The sequence below is a fragment of the Cataglyphis hispanica genome, chromosome 1 (assembly GCF_021464435.1).
Source record: "Cataglyphis hispanica isolate Lineage 1 chromosome 1, ULB_Chis1_1.0, whole genome shotgun sequence".
In the NCBI taxonomy this organism is placed as follows: domain Eukaryota; kingdom Metazoa; phylum Arthropoda; class Insecta; order Hymenoptera; family Formicidae; genus Cataglyphis; species Cataglyphis hispanica.
In genome coordinates, this window is record NC_065954.1 from 9,607,723 (window position 1) to 9,625,726 (window position 18,004).

An 18,004-nucleotide genomic window follows, 5' to 3' on the forward strand; every position below is an offset into this window, starting at 1 on the left:
TGTTTTTAAAACTTATTTTATTTGAGTTATTTACAGGAAATAACTTTACCACAAGTGACCAGCCAAAGATCTTTCTCTCAGAATATAATTTCCAGGAATAACATACCACAGTATGTCCTATGAACATTTATTTTGTGTCTATTTTATGTCCATCATAAATCCGATTTGAGACATCCGTCAATAGCCAATATTAGGATGTCCACAGGATGTCCGGTCTTGGACATCTAATCCATTATAGCATAAGATATCCATAGAATATCCTAATTTGATCGACATTATCCCAAACTCAGACTAAATGAGTCATCCATAAGATTACTTGAGGATATTTCTAATTATTACATATATACTTCTTTTACTTATTATTTTGTTAAAGTATTTGTCAATTTTATTTTATCTACATTGAAAAGTAAAAAAAATTTTTTATTTTATCTATATACTTTTTATTGTATCTATATATTAATTATGCACACGCTTGTACGCACATGCGTGCTTTTGCGCATGCATGCATGTACAGTTGTCGGTCTGCCGATCCCTATAATCAGAAATCAGAATATTAGTCGAATAATCCGGCATCATTTTGGTACTGCGGCCGATTAAAAAAAAATGAATGAATGTGTGTGAATGGATGTGACAGGATAATATAACAGGAGACGAAAATTAAACGCACATAAATTATCTCAAATTGTAAGTTAAATAAATTAGTATTATAAAAATATAATAATATATAAAACTACCCATACAGGACCTGCACAGAACATTGCAGTTACATTACAGTAATGTTACAATCTTGCAAAAAAAATATTTATTAAACATTACAGGAATGTGTAATTGTAATATTGAATGATAATGTTACAGCAACTTCCCAAAAACATTACAAAAATCAATATTTGGTAATCGTTAGTTTGTTCGTTTACCGCTATGAGGCGTGAATTGTACTATCTATCTCGCATTTAATTTTTAGTCACGATGATTATATAAAAGTTGCAAAGAGCGAATGTTACAATATTTCAATAAAATTATTTTGCAATATGTCTCCAACCTTTCTGTGCTGTATGGGTATAATGTTCCGCCATTCACGGATCGTTTTATGTATATCACTTGAGAGACATGTATCTAATTATTTTTGACATCTCGATATCAGCTATAATAAAATATTCAGTAAAAAATAGGGGCATTTATTTTGAAAAATCTTAATAACATTGATCTTGGTAATACAAACTGATTTATTATTCTCTTAAAATAAAACAACTTTGTTCAAAATATTATTTTTCAATATTATGCATTTTTTTCAAAATATTTTAAATATCGGCATTTAAAATGAGTTATCCTGTATATTTAATTATTTTATATCGATCAACCTGGGATAGCACAAAAGACATTTACAAACATCCAGTGGATATTATTGGGATGGAATTTCGTTATGTAGTTAGACATCCTATATTCATTTTAGGATGTCACATAGATATCTTATATCGGACTAATATAATCGGACATATAGACATCCTCAGTACATCCTAAATAAATCTTTAGGTTTTACACGGATAAACCTTGGATATCTGAAAATCCCTCCAGATATATCCGATGGACATACCTCGGATCTACTTTTGCTATGTGGGTATTTTCAGTAGAACTTGAACGGGTAAGTATAGTTTACATTTACAATTATAACACAAAATAAAATATACATATTACATGTAATAAAAAATAATTAACTGTGCTTGTAGTCATGGACGCCTTCACCATTGCAGCATCAGTCCCAGCTATCGGGTTCGCTCTAAATCGATTTGATACCTTTTTTTTATGATGGAAGGGAAATGCTTTTACGCATACCCCGCCTCTTTGGGTTGAGGCAGGATTATGTGGGATTAACCCACCGCCGTTTGACTGCCGGGGGATTACCCACTAAAACTCCTCCGGGTGTCCGACCTTGCCCATTGGGATGGGGGGAGCGTGGGTATTGCCAACCGCATAATCTTCCACGCTCCCCCCGGGCATGAGCTACCTGCGGCACTGGTAATGATCCTTGTAATCACCACCACCGCCATGCGGCCGGGAAACTTAACATATTCCCCGGCCCGGTCGTACCAATTAATTTAGGCCGCAGGAGGAACACCACCTCTCCCACAGCCTGCTCTCCTTCCATTGATTGGGAATATGCGAGGGGGTGCGAGACTCGGGGCGAGGATCCCAATCTCGCCCTGACCCCCTCGGCCCCGGGTGCAAAAATCACACGGGCCGCCGTAGTGACCCGCCGTCCACCCGGGGTCCTACTCCCCTTGAAAAGGGGAAGCTATTTTTGCGGTTCCAATGAGCCGCCCAACTCCCTATTTTTCCCTACCTCATACTAGAGAGAGTGGAGAGGAGAATAGAAAACTCCCCCCCCCCTCTACCGTCATCTTACCTCATCTATGGGGCGACGAAGGAGCGGCGGGGGCAACGCCGAAAGCGGCGAAGATAACGGGGCCCGGTAGTCCCCGACTATCCTTTCAGAGTCCTTTCGGGTACTCGGGGACCCTGAAATCTTCCAGGGCCCCACGAATACATCCCCAGGGCAGGGTGTTGAAGGCGTTGGCGATCCAAGGATACCGCCAACGTCACCCTGCCCTCTGCACTATGACCCTCCGCGAGAGAGCGCAGACGCAGAATCGCGTCCACGGCGGATCTTCCCTCGCGGAAGCCATATTGGGACTCGCTCAAGTCAGGTCCTACCTCCGTCAAGTGCCGGACGAGACGGTCAGCGACGATGCGCTCGAGCATCTTGTCAGTTTCGTCCAACAGGCAGATCGGCCTGTACGCATCCGGGCTTGAGTGGTCTTTCCCGACTTTAGGAAGAAGGGCCAGATTGGCCCTCTTCCATCGCCGGGGAAATATCCCCTCCCTCAAACACGCGGAGAAGAGCCTTGCCAGGGCTCTCGCGAGTTCACCAAAGGACAACGCCCATATCATCCGGTGAACTCCGTCAGGCCCAAGAGCCCGAAGGCTCGCTTGTGCCACGGAGCCTTTCGAGGATCCTTTCCATCTCCTCTCCCGTAACCTTCAGCTTGTCCGACCCGGGGAAGACCATCCCGGGCGCTGGCGGAGGCCCAAGTGCCCCGCCACCCGATGGACACGGGAGGGGCCAAATCCTCCCTGTCGACCTCTCTCTTCCTCTCCTGTCTCCCAGACTCTCCCCTCTTTTCCTGGGAGGCTTGGGTTGAGGTGGGGGAGGGCTTGATGCCTTCGTCCTTGGACGAGGGAGCGCTCCCCACCTTTCCTCTCTTCTTTTTGGAAGAAAGGGGACAAGCCGGTCCTCCAGTCTTGTGTCCGGCCGGCAGCCCCCTCTCCACACATACAGAGCATTTGAGTTTCCCTGTGCACTCCGCTACCGTGTGGCCCGTCTCGCCACAACGGTAGCATTGTGCGCTACGATCCGCTGCCTCCCTGCACGCGGCCTGGACATGGCCGCGTGCGTGACAGCGGATACATACACAAAGAGGAGGCCAGTTTGTCCGCCTTGTCTCCCGAGGCCCCTGGGATCTCCAATATTAAGGGGATCCTTAAGGTCTGTTTTACCGATCAAAACGCGAATATTAAGTTAAAGTGCATAATCTTTTTGTTTATTATAAATATCGATAAATCCTTTTCCATAATTAAAATATATATAATAACGTACTCGGGTAGATATGATTTCATAAAAAAAGTGAAAAAAATTACAAAATTACAGTTTAGTTATCGGCTTCTGCCGTCAACATTTATTTAATACAAAAAATTTGTAATCTGCACGTGCCTAATCAGTAACAATCCGACTTAGCATTTCATCAAAGAGTATCAGTGAACTTAGAGAAATGAGTTTAGAAGCTTTATAAAAAAGTTAATGCAATCTAAAATTTTCGTGCATATGTGTGTGTGCGAGATCGAGGCTGAAGAGTAAAACAGAGCAGTAGATTAGTTGCGTGATGTCGCGATAGACAGAGCTGCAATCTTACATGACAAAGACAGATATATTCGTACTATCTTCGTCTCTTTCATGTGTGTAGAGCAAAATCATGTTTGCAGAGTATGCATACACTAACATTACTCCAGTTTCTTTATCTTTCTTTTTCAATCATACACTTTGTCTCTTTCTAATCGCTCGCTCACTACGTATCATTTCAAGCTTCTCGCATATTTACTTATACGCTCACTTGAGTTTCTCTCTCTCTCTCTCTCTCTCTCTCTCTCTCTCTCTCTCACTCTCTCTCTTTCTCTGCTTGTTCTTTACTGTATTCATTTATACTCATTATTATATTCTTTTATTTGTTTGATTTTTATTCTTTTTCTTTTTGTTTTTCTACAAGATAATAAATTAATTATTCTTTATTTTATAGAGTATAAATGAAATATTGTATATTTTTAAATAAAAAAGTATTATATGTATGTATGTGTGTTTTTGTGTATATTATATATACAAAAGCAGACCTAATCGTACTATCTTCGTCTCTTTTATGTGTGTAGAGCAAAATTCATATATGTAGAGTACGCATACATTAACATTATTGCAGTTTCTCTATCTTTCTTTTTCAATCATACTCTGTCTCTTTCTAATCGCTCGCTCACTATGTACGTATCGTTTTATGCTTCTCGCATATTCACTTATACGTTCACTTACGCTTCTCTCTCTCTCTCTCTCTCTCTCTCTCTCTTTTTGTTCATTTATTATTCTTTCATTCCCATTATTATACTTTTATATTTGTTCAACATTTATTCTTCTATTTTATTCTTATTTTTCTACACGTAAATAAATAAATAAATTTATGTATTTTTATTTTATACAACATAAATGAGATATACAATACAAGTTATTTTCTTTTTTTATTTTATTATAGTTAAGTTATAGTTATTTAGTTATTATTATAGTTATTATTATAGTTATAGTTATTATTATAGTTGTTATATATAGTTATTATAGTTTTTTATTTTATTATCAATTATTAGATGCACGAATCACAGGCGATCATATAAATCGTAAGTTATAAAGTAAAAGCTATTAAATTTTAGAAAATACTGCTAAAAAAATTGATAAAAATTTTTATTATTTAATATTTCCAGAATTATTCTTTTGCAAAATATATTAAAAATTATACGATTTATATCGTAAGTTAAATACAACAAATGTTTATACAAAAACACACACATGTATAATACTTTTATTTATACAAATATACAATGTTTCATTTATGCTCTATAAAATAAAGATGAATAAATTAATTTATTATTATGTAGGAAAACAAAAATACAACCAATAAAAATAAAACAAATAAAAGAATATAATAATGGCAATGAATACAAGAAAGAATAAGCAGAGAAAAAAAGAGAGAAAAAGAGAAAAAGAAAAAGAGAGAGAGAGAGAGAAAGCAGTATGACTAACATATAAACAAATAATCGAAAAGTGATATATAATTTTGGTGACAATATTATAAAATAAGGATAAGAATGTTAGGATGAAAATAAAGAATTAAGAAAAATTATAATTAAAATAGAGATATTTAAAAAACTAATTTATTTCTATTTCATTATATGTGTGTGCATGTGCGTGTGCGTGTGCGTGCGTGTTTTTGCGTGTGTGTGTGTGTGTGTGTGTGTGTGTGTTGCACGTGTGATAACTATAAATATAAATATATATGTATCCGGTTATGTTAAAATTGTATGTATCCGGATGATGCGCACGGTAGATGGTCTCAAGCCAAATAATGATATTCGAGCCGATTTCGAGCATGTGCGCTGTTGCCACATGGTTAACAATATCGAGAAAGAGAGAGAGAGAGAGAGAACAAAGAAAGGAGCAAGCGAGATAACTAACATGAAACAGTTTCGGAGTCTTGTTCGCAAAGGTCGCTTTATCTATAATCTCTCGCGTTATATATCATTACTGTAAAATTTTTGTTTTCGCACTTATTGATTCGAAAATAATCACAATGAATTAATGATATTTTACCGATTAAAATAATACTAAACACGATATAAGTCGCATAATTTTTAATCAATTATGTAAATAAAATTATAATTACAATTTTATTAAAAATAATCCGATTTATATCATATTTAGTGTCATTTTAATCGCCAAAATGTAATTAATCCATTACAATTATTTTCAGATATATAAAATGCAATATATAGAATTTTTATTTTCTAGTAAGGTGACATATATACGTCAAAGATTACAGATAAAGGGCCTGGTGAGCGAGACTTCGGAACTCTTTAAATTTGTCAGCTCGCTTGCTCCTTCATTCTTTCTTGCTCTCTCTTTTGTTGACTTTTTAGCATCGGGATCTTTCCTTATCTACAAAATATAAATCTTTTATAGAATAAAACTTGCATTTTGCATTTTATCAGTACGAATATAAATATAATGGATTAATGAGATTCTTGTGATTAAAATGATATCAAACATGACATAAATCGGATTATTTTTAATCAATTATGATTACTTATTTCATTAAAAATTATACGATTTATATCGTATTTAGTATTATTTTTATCGCAAGAATGTCATTAATCCATTATATTTATATTCATATTGATAAAATGCAAGTTTAAGTTTTTATGTTTATATTTTGTAGAAAAAAAAAACTCCGATGCCGCATCATCCGGATATGTACCCGCGCTAATATGCGCAGAGATATTCTTTTGCAATTTTGTTTTCCTTATAAAATAATTGCTAAATTGATTTTATACATAAAAACATTATTTTTATTTTACGAAAAAATTATATAAAATTAACTATTTATATGTATATTAATATAGATTATTCTGTATAATTAATAATAACTGTATTATCTTTGTATATTAGACATTATATATTGTATACAAGGTATCCCTCAAAATTTCGAAATTTAAATTTTGTAATGCAATAATTCTGGAATTATTAAATTATTAAATTATTAAATAATAAAAATTCTTTTCAATTTCTTTTAGCAGTATTTTCTTAAATGTAGTTTTTACTTTACAACTTACAATTTTTATGATCGCCTGTAATTCGTGCGTCTAATAATTGATAACCGAGCATTTAAAGTTTCACTTACTCTACATACAATAATTAATTGATAAATTATCAAACTTTAATATCAATCTTGTTACTAATAAGCTATAAAAATAAAAATATATATATACTTTCATTTTTATATAAAGTTCCCAAGTTTTTATTATCAACTTGTTATTGTTTAATATCAACATGTAAAATATAAATATAATAATTAATTAATCAATTTAATATTGAATTGATCTTATAGTTATTATCTGATAATAAATACATATACGTATGTTTCCATCTTTATATATAAATTCACAAATATATATATAAATAACACACACGTTATCAGCATATTATAGGTAACAAAATAATTTTGGCATGTTGGTATTAAAAGTTGATAATAATAAGTTGGGAACTTTATATAAAAATAAAAGTATATATATATATATATATATATATATATATATATATATATATTATCATTTTTATATATATTTATATCTTATTAGTATTTTATTAGTAACAAGATTGATATTAAAGCTTCATAGTTTATCAGTTAATTATCATATAGAATAAGTGAAACTTTAAATGCTCGATTATCAATTATTAGATACACGAATCACAGGCGATCATATAAATCGTAAGTTATAAAATAAAAGCTATTAAATTTTAGAAAATACTGCTAAAAAAATTGATAACAATTTTTATTATTATTTAATATTTCCAGAATTATTTCTTTGCAAAATTTGAATTTGGGAACACCTATATAACATATGTGTAATATACAAAGATAATACAGTTATTATTAATTATACAGAATAATCCATAATATACATATAAATAATTAATTTTATATAATTTTTTCGTAAAATAGAAATAATATTTTTGTTTTTATGAAATTAATTTAATAATATAAAAATAATGTTTTTATATTATAAATGTTTCGGTTATAGAATATTAATTTATAAAGATAAACATTTATAAAGATTAGTTTTCATTTTCATTATTACGCGATATCTATAGCAATTAGTATGTAAGTATGTATGTATCAGGCAGTAAGTCAGCTGTACGCATACACATACATGCGGACAGACGCACGCGATCGTATCAGTGCGTGGCAGGCTCAGTCTCAGTTTGTCGCGTGTCTTGTTCATACGCGTAACAAGAGATTATCGCGTATTATTATAGCACGTTACTCCACGTTGAAATTTTTTTTTGTGTACTATTTTTAATATATGATGTGCGGGAACGCAATGAGACGCAAATATAATGAGAAAAGCTTGCCTCTTTTATTATATTAGTATTTTAAAATACTAGTTACAGGTACAGTAGTTAATTAGCCAGAGGCGATCAATTCGTGAGCTGGTTGTTTTTTCATATCAAATGCGTTTTGCATGTGCGCTTTGATTAAATAATAAATGCCAGAGGCGATCAATTCGTGTGCTGGTTATTTCACACAAGATGCAATTTGCATGTGTGTAAAATATATGCCAGAGGCGATCAATTCGTGTGCTGGTTATTTCACACAAGATGCAATTTGTATGTGTGTAAAATATATGCCAGAGGCGATCAATTCGTGTGCTGGTTATTTCACACAAGATGCAATTTGCATGTGTGTAAAATATATGCCAGAGGCGATCAATTCGTGTGCTGGTTATTTCACACAAGATGCAATTTGCATGTGTGTAAAATATATGCCAGAGGCGATCAATTCGTGTGCTGGTTATTTCACACAAGATGCAATTTGCATGTGTGTAAAATAAATGCCAGAGGCGATCAATTCGTGAGCTGGTTGTTTTTTCATATCAAATGCGTTTTGCATGTGCGCTTTGATTAAATAATAAATGCCAGAGGCGATCAATTCGTGTGCTGGTTATTTCACACAAGATGCAATTTGCATGTGTGTAAAATAAATGATAAAAACGATGATAAATATTTATTATCGTATTCATAAAACTTATGATATGCAAAAAAATATTAAGAGAAAATCTCAATGCGAGGATTGTCTTTATTGCAGAGACAAAAAGAATATATGGTTGTGTCTCACAAGAATAGGCGATGGATGGGCCTACTCTTTATTTACAATATTCAAGATATTCAAATATTCAATATTCAAAATATTGTAAATTCATTATTTTATCGCGATTGAGATAAATATATAATGTATTGTAAATGTTTGCAAATTTATACTACAAATACATAAACATTTATATATATATATATCAATTCTATATATATATATATATATATTTTATACATATATAAAATATTATGTATATGTATATACGTGTATAATATATTATATATATGTATACATAAACGTGTATATATAAAAATGTGGACAAAAATGTCCAAATGGTATTTCTCTTTAAAAATATATAGAAGAGTACACGTTATTATGTAAGCAATATTCAAATTGTGTTCGATGCAATAAAGACACGCATATATATTTTAATATCACACGCTTAGATATGTTTGGATACATATGCTAGACGATAAATAAAACAGTAAAAATATATTGTAATATTCTCATTTGAATATATGGAACACAATGCAAAAATTGCATCTTCTATTATGCCTGTTTAAATTAATTGAATACTATCGATAATAGCGGAACTACAAATGCCGGTATTATTGGCAATTTTAGTTACGTTTAGATGAGGGCGCTAACCCATCGGAGTTCGCCAGTCACTTAAGGATCCCCTTAAAGCCCCAGTGAAGGTCCTTCGAGTCCTGATGGATTCCATATCCATCTGCGCCAGGGAGACTTTGCTACGAGCGAGACTCATTGTCTGGCTATAATCTCCCCCGGCGCAAGTGAGCACCACCGCCGCAGATCTAGGCTGCTTGCGGGCAGCGGACTTGGTCGCTGCTGGATTGCGCCCGATATCTTGCCCAACTGAGTTACCCATTTGAGTTGGGACCGAGTTTTGCTTTGGAAGCTGGGAGGGAGGAGCTTTGGTTCCCCCCTGTCCCCCCTTCTTCCCTTTCTTCTTCCTTCTCTCAACCATCATTGTCCAGGTTTCACACTGTGCTCCGTTGGAGGAGGAAGGGGGTTTCTCGCGGCTTTCGCGGTACCAGCCGAGGCCTTTTCCCGCGTTGGCTGCAGAGGTAAGGCCGTCTTGTTCCCTTTGGGGGAAGGTTTGTTCATTCCCCCTTGGGGAGCGGGCTGTTGGCTACCCTTGGCTGCTGTGCCTTTCGATTTCGGGGATTTAGGTTTCCCTCCCCCCCTAAAGTCATTTAAGTGAGAGCCTTTTTCTGTTTTTGTAGGGGATCTTTCTCCTTTTTTTGGAGGAGATCAATCCAAGTAGGGTCTTGATCTTCTCCATCCCCTGTTTTAAATCGCCGATTTGCCGACGAGCAAATTCACCCGCCTGACCGGGGGGGGGGAGCGAATCGCATGATTCGCCTCCTCCCTGACTTGGAAAGGGACGCTGGGGAGGGTTGATTCCATCTCCAGGTCCCCTTCTCATTGCCGGTGGGTTCTCTTCCTTGGGACATAGGTGTTGGCTCCCTTTTGTCCGCGCCTCTAGCCTCTCTTCTGATGGAGCCTACGGACCTCCTCTACCCGTATGACACGGGGAGGATTATGCGTCGAACGTTCGATATTTGCCGCTACAAATGTGGCTCTTTCCGCCCTAAGCGCCTCGAGCTCCCTCCTCTGTTCCCCCAGCTCTTGCTTAAGGGACTCAAGCTTCCTCCAGAGCTTGTCTTCCAAGTCCCTCTAGTTTGCCAAGCACTCGTTCAGGGCGCAAGCGGCAGCCCTGATCTCGGCAGCAGTATTCTTAAGGAGGCCCACAAACTCCCCCTTGAGGTTGCCCGATAATTGGGCACCTTAAGATTGAAGTTGGCCTCTTGGAGCAAACGATTAAAAATATCGTCCATCGGGGCCAACTCCAATTCCTCCCTAACTTTCTTAACCGTTTTGGCCGCCCTTGTCCTCAAACGGGACGGCCGGGTCCAGAATTATTCTGGCCCTTTCGGCCTCATCCCGCACTTTGACAAAGCGGTCCACCTCCTGCTTAAGGTAGTATTCCCCAGTTGTTGTTGGGGGCCTACCCCTTTCCCTTTTTTCCGGCGTGAACAGATACATCATCTCTTCGTCATCGAGGAGTATCGTCTTCAACGTCCAGGTCTCTACATCCGGCCCCAGTCCGCGACACCCCGGATTTCAGCGATCTCGTTAGGGAAGCTGTCCTCGAGGATGACGCAGACCTTCCGTCTTTTTTTACCGTTCTTTTCCAGCCCAAAGCAGCCGCCGGGTACGGGGACTGTTTTGGGGTAAAAGTTTGGATCCTAATAGGACCTCCACCAGCTGCATCCCCCGCCACTTTTCCTCCAGCTTTTGAGCAAACCGGGTCAGGTTTGCCCGGCACCGCAAAGTCAGAGGTGGCGGCCTGCTTGGCGCTGTCCTTCACCTTACTCTCCTCCTTCGTGCTTGTTTATAAGATAGACTCCATCTTGAATTAATTCCACTATCCCGCTGCGGCTCTGTCACCCGGGTATACACTCATCGGCCCGGAGATGTCCCGAAACATGACCGGCAATATTCCATGGACCGGGCCCCGAGTTCCCCGGGGGAGTGATATATGGCTCTGGCCGGGGGTATGTTACATCCCTGGCACAGACTTCCAGCCCCTTATTCACCCGTGAGATTTTTGATGCTTCCGCGGACTTTCGAGGGTTCCGAGCATCCGACTATTCGAACATCGCAGCGGATGGCGCCACCCAGGGGACCCCACGGGCGGTTGGGATGGGGTCGCCGCTCCCCGACCCCATCTTGCCCGCCGTGGCGACCGGCATGTCTCGTCGCCCCTGCCAAGGGTTGTGTCGGTGGTAACCAGTTGGACACCGCTTCGAAAGGAGAAACGGTCGCGGCACTCAGCCGGGGACTCCTCCGCCGCCGAGCCCTGCCTCGGAATATGTCCGAGCGGCCTCGGCGGCTACGCTCCCGGGACGCTGGGACGAGAACTAGGTTCTCCATTCAGCACCCGGAAGCGTGTCCTCCTCCGTACTCCGCGATCCGAGCTCGGAATATGTCCGTGTGGCCCGCGGAGATGCGGCCCAGAGCGATGAGTCCGGTTGCCTGGATATTTCCGGGCATATCTCCCCACCCTCCGTCTCTCCTCCGTGGAACGCCAATCGCCGGCACCCACCTCCCACACGTGGCGGATCCATGACCCGGGCCCAACTCCGCGTGGTGGGCTTCTGATCTTTCGGACTCGGGAACCAGGCACACGCGCATACACACGCGCGCACACACACACACAACAAAGGTTCCCTCCCCAGAAGACCCAAAAACCCACCCGTCCCTTAGGTGCCGTTGGTAAACCAAGTCTACCTCACAGGGCGGCCTTCGGTTTGATAACGGGGTGAACTCCCCGGCCTCTATGGTGGCGCGAACACCCCTACTAACGGCAAGGACGTGCCGGGTTTATAGTCAGGGTTTTCCTTCCCCTAGGCCGATAGTGGATCTTAACCATCTCCGGGACGGCCGCTCCGAATATTTTTACGAGGTTTGATCTCCTCGAGTGCATTTGATTCGAGGAGCACTAGAGGCGCTCTTGACCCCTTCTTCATGCGAAGGGGAGCTCCTCTACCGGGTCCTCCAGAAGGGGGGACCTCACGTCAAAATGGTGCGTCATCGGAAGGGAAAAATGTAATAAAGCCCGCCAGTTCGAGTTACCTTCTTTGGCCCCCCATCACCGGCGACTCATAACCACGATGGTATCATCCCTGATTGTTACAAGGAGCCTGTCATTTTAAGTGTGTTTCCGTATATTTATAGTGGAGTAAGACACACCCCCACTAGGCGGACACTTGTGTTGCTCGACAGACACGCACCCGCCCAGGCCTCCTCCGAGGGGGTCCTCAACTCCGGCGATGAGAGAAGAGGAGACGCACTCGCAGCGCACCATCTGCGGGAAAGCACGATCCAAACAAGCACGCACCCGCCTAACGGTCAAGTCATGCCATTTAACAGAGATGTTTGCCATGTTGAAACATCCCTGCCCCGGGCGCTTCCGCGTTTTTATATGAGGGGGAAGGCGGATCCCCGGAGGTCTGATGTGCTGCATCGGCGCCAAAATCCGTCAGCGTCACATCCTCCTCATACCACCGAGGCCAACGGTTTATACAGGAAGGCCACCCAGTGTCCTTGTGTTTCCAAGAAACCACACAAGCAAGATTCTCTACCCGGGTCCCATATACATGATAAGAAAGTATTGTGCAAAGGATTCGTGGATCCGGACGAGTCCCGTTGCCACTGCACCCCCACATCCGGGAGTAATTACGCACTCCAGTTCCGTACACCTCCGCGTTTTTATACGAGGGGAAAGGCGTACCCCTGTTTGTAGGATGTGTGACTTCAGGGCTAATCTTTCCACCATCCATCCTCCCTATCCGTGTCTCCGCCTCCGAGTTTTTATCCGAGGAAAAAAACAGACTCCTGGGGGTCTGATGTGATGCATCGGGGCCATGTCCGTTAGCATCACATCCTCCTCATACCACCAGGGCCAACGGTTTAGACAGGAAGGCCACCCTGTGTTTCCGGTGAAACGCACAAGCAGGATTCTTTACCCAGGTCCCATGTTCATGATGAGACAAATCTAAATGGAGGGTGATTCATGGGTCCGGGAAGATTCCCATTGCCACTCTCTCCCCTCCACCGAGAATGTTTGTCATGCACAATACACTTCCGGCCCGGCCGCCTCCGAGTTTTTATCCGAGGGGGAAGGCAGACTACTGGGGGTCTGATGTGCTGCATCGGGGCAATGTCCGTCAGTGTCACACTTTTCTCATACCACCGGGGCCAACGTTTTACACAGGAAGGCCACCCTGTATCCTACTCCTCATGTTTCCCTCGCGAGTATCACACGGCGCAGGACTTCTACCCGAATCTCCCATTGCGAAGATAGGGAAGCGGCGCACTTGGACAGTACAATTGGACACGGTGCAAATGGACACATTACAAATGGACACGAGATTTTGCACACGGTTCAATTGGACACAGTGCATTTAGACACAGTAATTTTGATACGTAGGAAAATACGCATCGTTTACTTGGACACCGCTCACTTGCCCGCTGTTCGTTTGGACACCGTTCATTTGCCCACTGTTAGTTTGAACACCGTTCATTTGCTCACCGTTTATTTGAACATCGTTCGCTTGCCCACCGTTCATTTGGACACCGTTCGCTTGCCCACCGTTCATTTGGACACCGTTTATTTGACACACACAATGTAGCATGTACTTTGTAAGTTGTTAAGGGATTCATCTTGTCTACCGGCAGAGCGGGTGCGGGAGGGGGGCCAAAGGCCCCCCTTGCACCCCCCACCTTGTGTGTGTGTGTGTGTGTGTGTGTACGTGCGTGCCTGCATACGAGCGGTGTCCAAACGAAAGATGGGCAAATGAACGGTGTCCAAACGAATGGTGGGCAAATAAACGGTGTCGAAACGAACGGTGGGCAAATAAACAGTATTGAAACGAACGGTGGGCAAATGAACGGTGTCCAAATGAACGGTGGGCAAATGAACGGTGTCCAAGTGAACGGTGCGTCTTTCTGTGTCCAAACGAACGGTGTCCAAATGAACAGTGTCCAAGTAAACAATGCGTATTTTCTTACGTGTCCAAAAGCTACACGTGTTCAAAATTACTGTGTCCAATTGAACCGTGTGCAAATTCTCGTGTCCATTTGAGACGTGTCCATTTGCACCGCGTCCAATTGTATTGTGTCCAAGTGAAGGCCACTCCGAAAATAGAGCTACTAGCGGGGGCGACGGCTGATTCCAGGAGGCTCGTCAGACACAAGGCCTGCTGCCCCCCACACCTCCGCGCCACCCGTGAGCGGCTCTCCTTACGGGGAGCCCCTTGACTCTAGCCTTCAGATTCAGGACTTGAGCCAGTGGACTATAGGTTCATCCTCCTCTGGCCAGTCACCCAGGAAATCCCTGGTCGCGCTGCTAGCGCTCGCGTAATTCCTTAGGATCACCCGAACTATCCTCCGGCCATGCGGGTGGGTTAAGAGCATTTGCCTCCGGCCTACTAATCGGATGTTTGCCCGGTTTTCGACCGCGACTACCGCACCCGTAAAGAGAACCCGGACTCACCGTCAGAATCCAGATATGCACAACGGTACGTACACTCTGCCCGAAGCCAGGACCATCAACCGTAGAGGGGATACCGCGGCACAACGAAAACCGAAAACTAACTAATTTTACATATATTTATCAAAAACGATTGACAGCCGACCTCACCGTCAAACTCAAAAAACTTTTCCGCTTTCAATTCCGTTCGGAAATGACCGTAAAATCTATTAATTACTAGTTTCAGGGGATTCAAGATGGAATTATTCCTTGTTAATATGCAGTCCTATAAAAACATTTATTGTATTACTAAAATATACATATTTAAATTGCGTTAAAAGTCTCTACAATTATTTGCGATAAGTTCCACATGTTCCAAGAAGAATTCGATATCTGACGAGGATGATTCTGATGTCCTCATTGGAAAGCTGGTCACCGTAGAATTAAAAAAGACTCCTGAACCAAGAAAAAGTATTTAAAAAAAAAAAATTATGGAAATTTGTTATTTTTCTGACAATTTAAATTAATGAATACTATAATTTTAATAAATATTATAATAAATGTTAAACTATAATAAATTTTACACTATAATAAGTGTTATATTATAATAAATTTCATTTTATAATTAATTTTATACTATAATAAATTTTATGAAAAATTTTAGTCATTTATTTATTAAAATACAAAAATTAATACATATTATTTATATTATATTATTACAATTACTTACTATACTATACTATTTTAACATTAATTTTGTAATTAATATTAACAAAAACATTTTATTTTATTTTATAAAAAATAATTATGCATTAGTGACAGAATTTCAACTTGTATCACGATATAGTTCTTGATGTATGTATTTGTATCACCATGAAACTTTGCCAGCTATCATAAAATATGATGAGAGAGAATCCCGCATCGAATAAGCTTCTCTCATAGTTCTGTATACCACATTTTCCGATGGATCTTAGATAGTCATTTCCTAATAAATCTCGCCATTCTCCTTCAATTTCTCTATCCACGAATTGAGAAGAACAATATATTTGTTGCTGGGGTGCTATCTCGTCGTTTTTTGCTTTTAAAAAATTGTGCAAACACATTGCTAGCACAAATTTATTGATAACTCAGCGGAAATTGATCTTGGAAATCCTCCATCTGGCTACAAGGATACCGAATGTATTTTCTATTGTTCTTCTGGCAGTCGATAGGCAGTTAAAAATTTTTTTTTGATTATTTAAAGCTCTGCCCGGATAAGGTTGCATTACATTCATTGACATTTGGAAGGCTTTGTCGCTAACATAGCAAAGCATTTCCTTATCGCTTCCTGGTAGACGAGTTGTTCCTTTTAGCAAGTTGAGTGTATCTCCATATAAAGCTTTTCCAAAGGCTGATTTTGACAGAATTCCTCCATCACTGCTACGATATGCGCCCACATCGAACAATGTAAATCGATATCTGGCATCACAAGCTGCCATCAGCACGATGCTAAAAGTTTTCTTACAATTAAAATATATAGATCCAGAGGTGCTTGAATAATTATGTGTTTCCCATCGATCGCTCTAATACAATTTGGCAAATTCCATAAACCTAAAAAAATCTGCGCAGATCTCTTTCCATTTTTCTTCTGTTGGAGGTTTCATGCAGATTGGCATTAAAATATTTATTATAACGGAGCATGTTAACGATCATATGAGCCGTGGACTCTCCCACTCTGTAGGCTAAAATCATTTGATCTCTCATTGCCAAATATCTATAACAAAATTTATTTCTTAATAATATATTTATTTATTTATTAAAAAAAATTAATAAAAAAATATAATTTTTAAAATTTTATTATAATTTTACGGATTGTAGCCCTTTTTTTGCAAAGTTTTTTTATCTATAGTTATATGTACAAGGAAAGAATTATATTGATTATTAAAAATGTAATTAATAAATAAAAAGTAGTCTATCATTTCAAATATGATTTACTTCAATGTTATTGCGAGACATTGTTCTGGACATATCGGTCGTTTTATACTTTTTTTTTGCAAGTGCAGGCTCACTAGTCCAAACAGTTCATAAAATGTGGGCACATTCTCGTATATCGGAAGAAGAAATTAGAAAATAAAGTTGAGAAATTGCCATACTCCGTTCATCTTTTATTTATAGGATGTACCCACCATCGACGATTTTTCCAACGCTTGCTTTTTTTAACCTTTCATGCGGTGTACAAGTACAGCTACTTGCATCGTATATGTAAATAACACAAGCTCTTCATTTTCCATTGCAAATTAATCTGAAACAAATATTTGTTAAAATGTAACACAAGAAATGTATATACTTATCTGAATACGTTTCAGAAGTATTTACCACAAGTAATATTTAATTTAAAGCAAAGTATATATTTCAAAATCTGCTAGAAAAGTCAAAAATGAATGCACAATCAAAAATAAATTTAAATGCTTTGATTAATAGGTTAATACACGGCTCATATGATCGCTAAAAATTGAGTTAATAGGTTATGTGCTATGTTTATATCTGAAACATGTAAGGGCAGACACGATTTCTGATTCGTTAGCTTTAATTCCTATCGCATCATTGTGCAACAGGTGATAACTTTTATCATTATTTCTATTCTATCGCTATTCCCTTATTCCTTTCGCTATCGCCTTGCATTGTGTAAGGACTTTTATGGTTTGATCACAATTTAGCGATTTCGATCATCTCTTTCAAGAGTTAAAAGAAGATGCAACAATATTTTTCAAATATACTCGAATGAATGTCTCTACTTTTAATAAATTAGTATATCTATTGCGACCTCATCTACAAAAAAAGTTGGAGAGCACTGCCAGCAGAACAACGGATTATTATTATGATTAGGTATTTGTAAATTTTTACTGTAGATATCAGTTTATCGTTACAGTGTTGGTTTTGCTATATAATTTTG

The 18,004-nt window shown here is 39.1% G+C and overlaps 1 long non-coding RNA gene across 1 annotated transcript; it reads right to left on the minus strand.

Annotated features, from left to right (window-relative positions):
- Positions 1 to 15,718: 15,718 nt before the first annotated feature.
- LOC126851527 (uncharacterized) lies at positions 15,719 to 17,772 on the minus strand. Its single transcript, XR_007687690.1, has 4 exons — positions 17,428 to 17,772; positions 17,238 to 17,353; positions 16,663 to 16,825; positions 15,719 to 16,560 (listed from the first exon to the last, which is right to left on the minus strand). It is a non-coding gene; the product is annotated as an uncharacterized LOC126851527 (long non-coding RNA).
- Between the last annotated feature and the right edge of the window lie 232 nt (positions 17,773 to 18,004).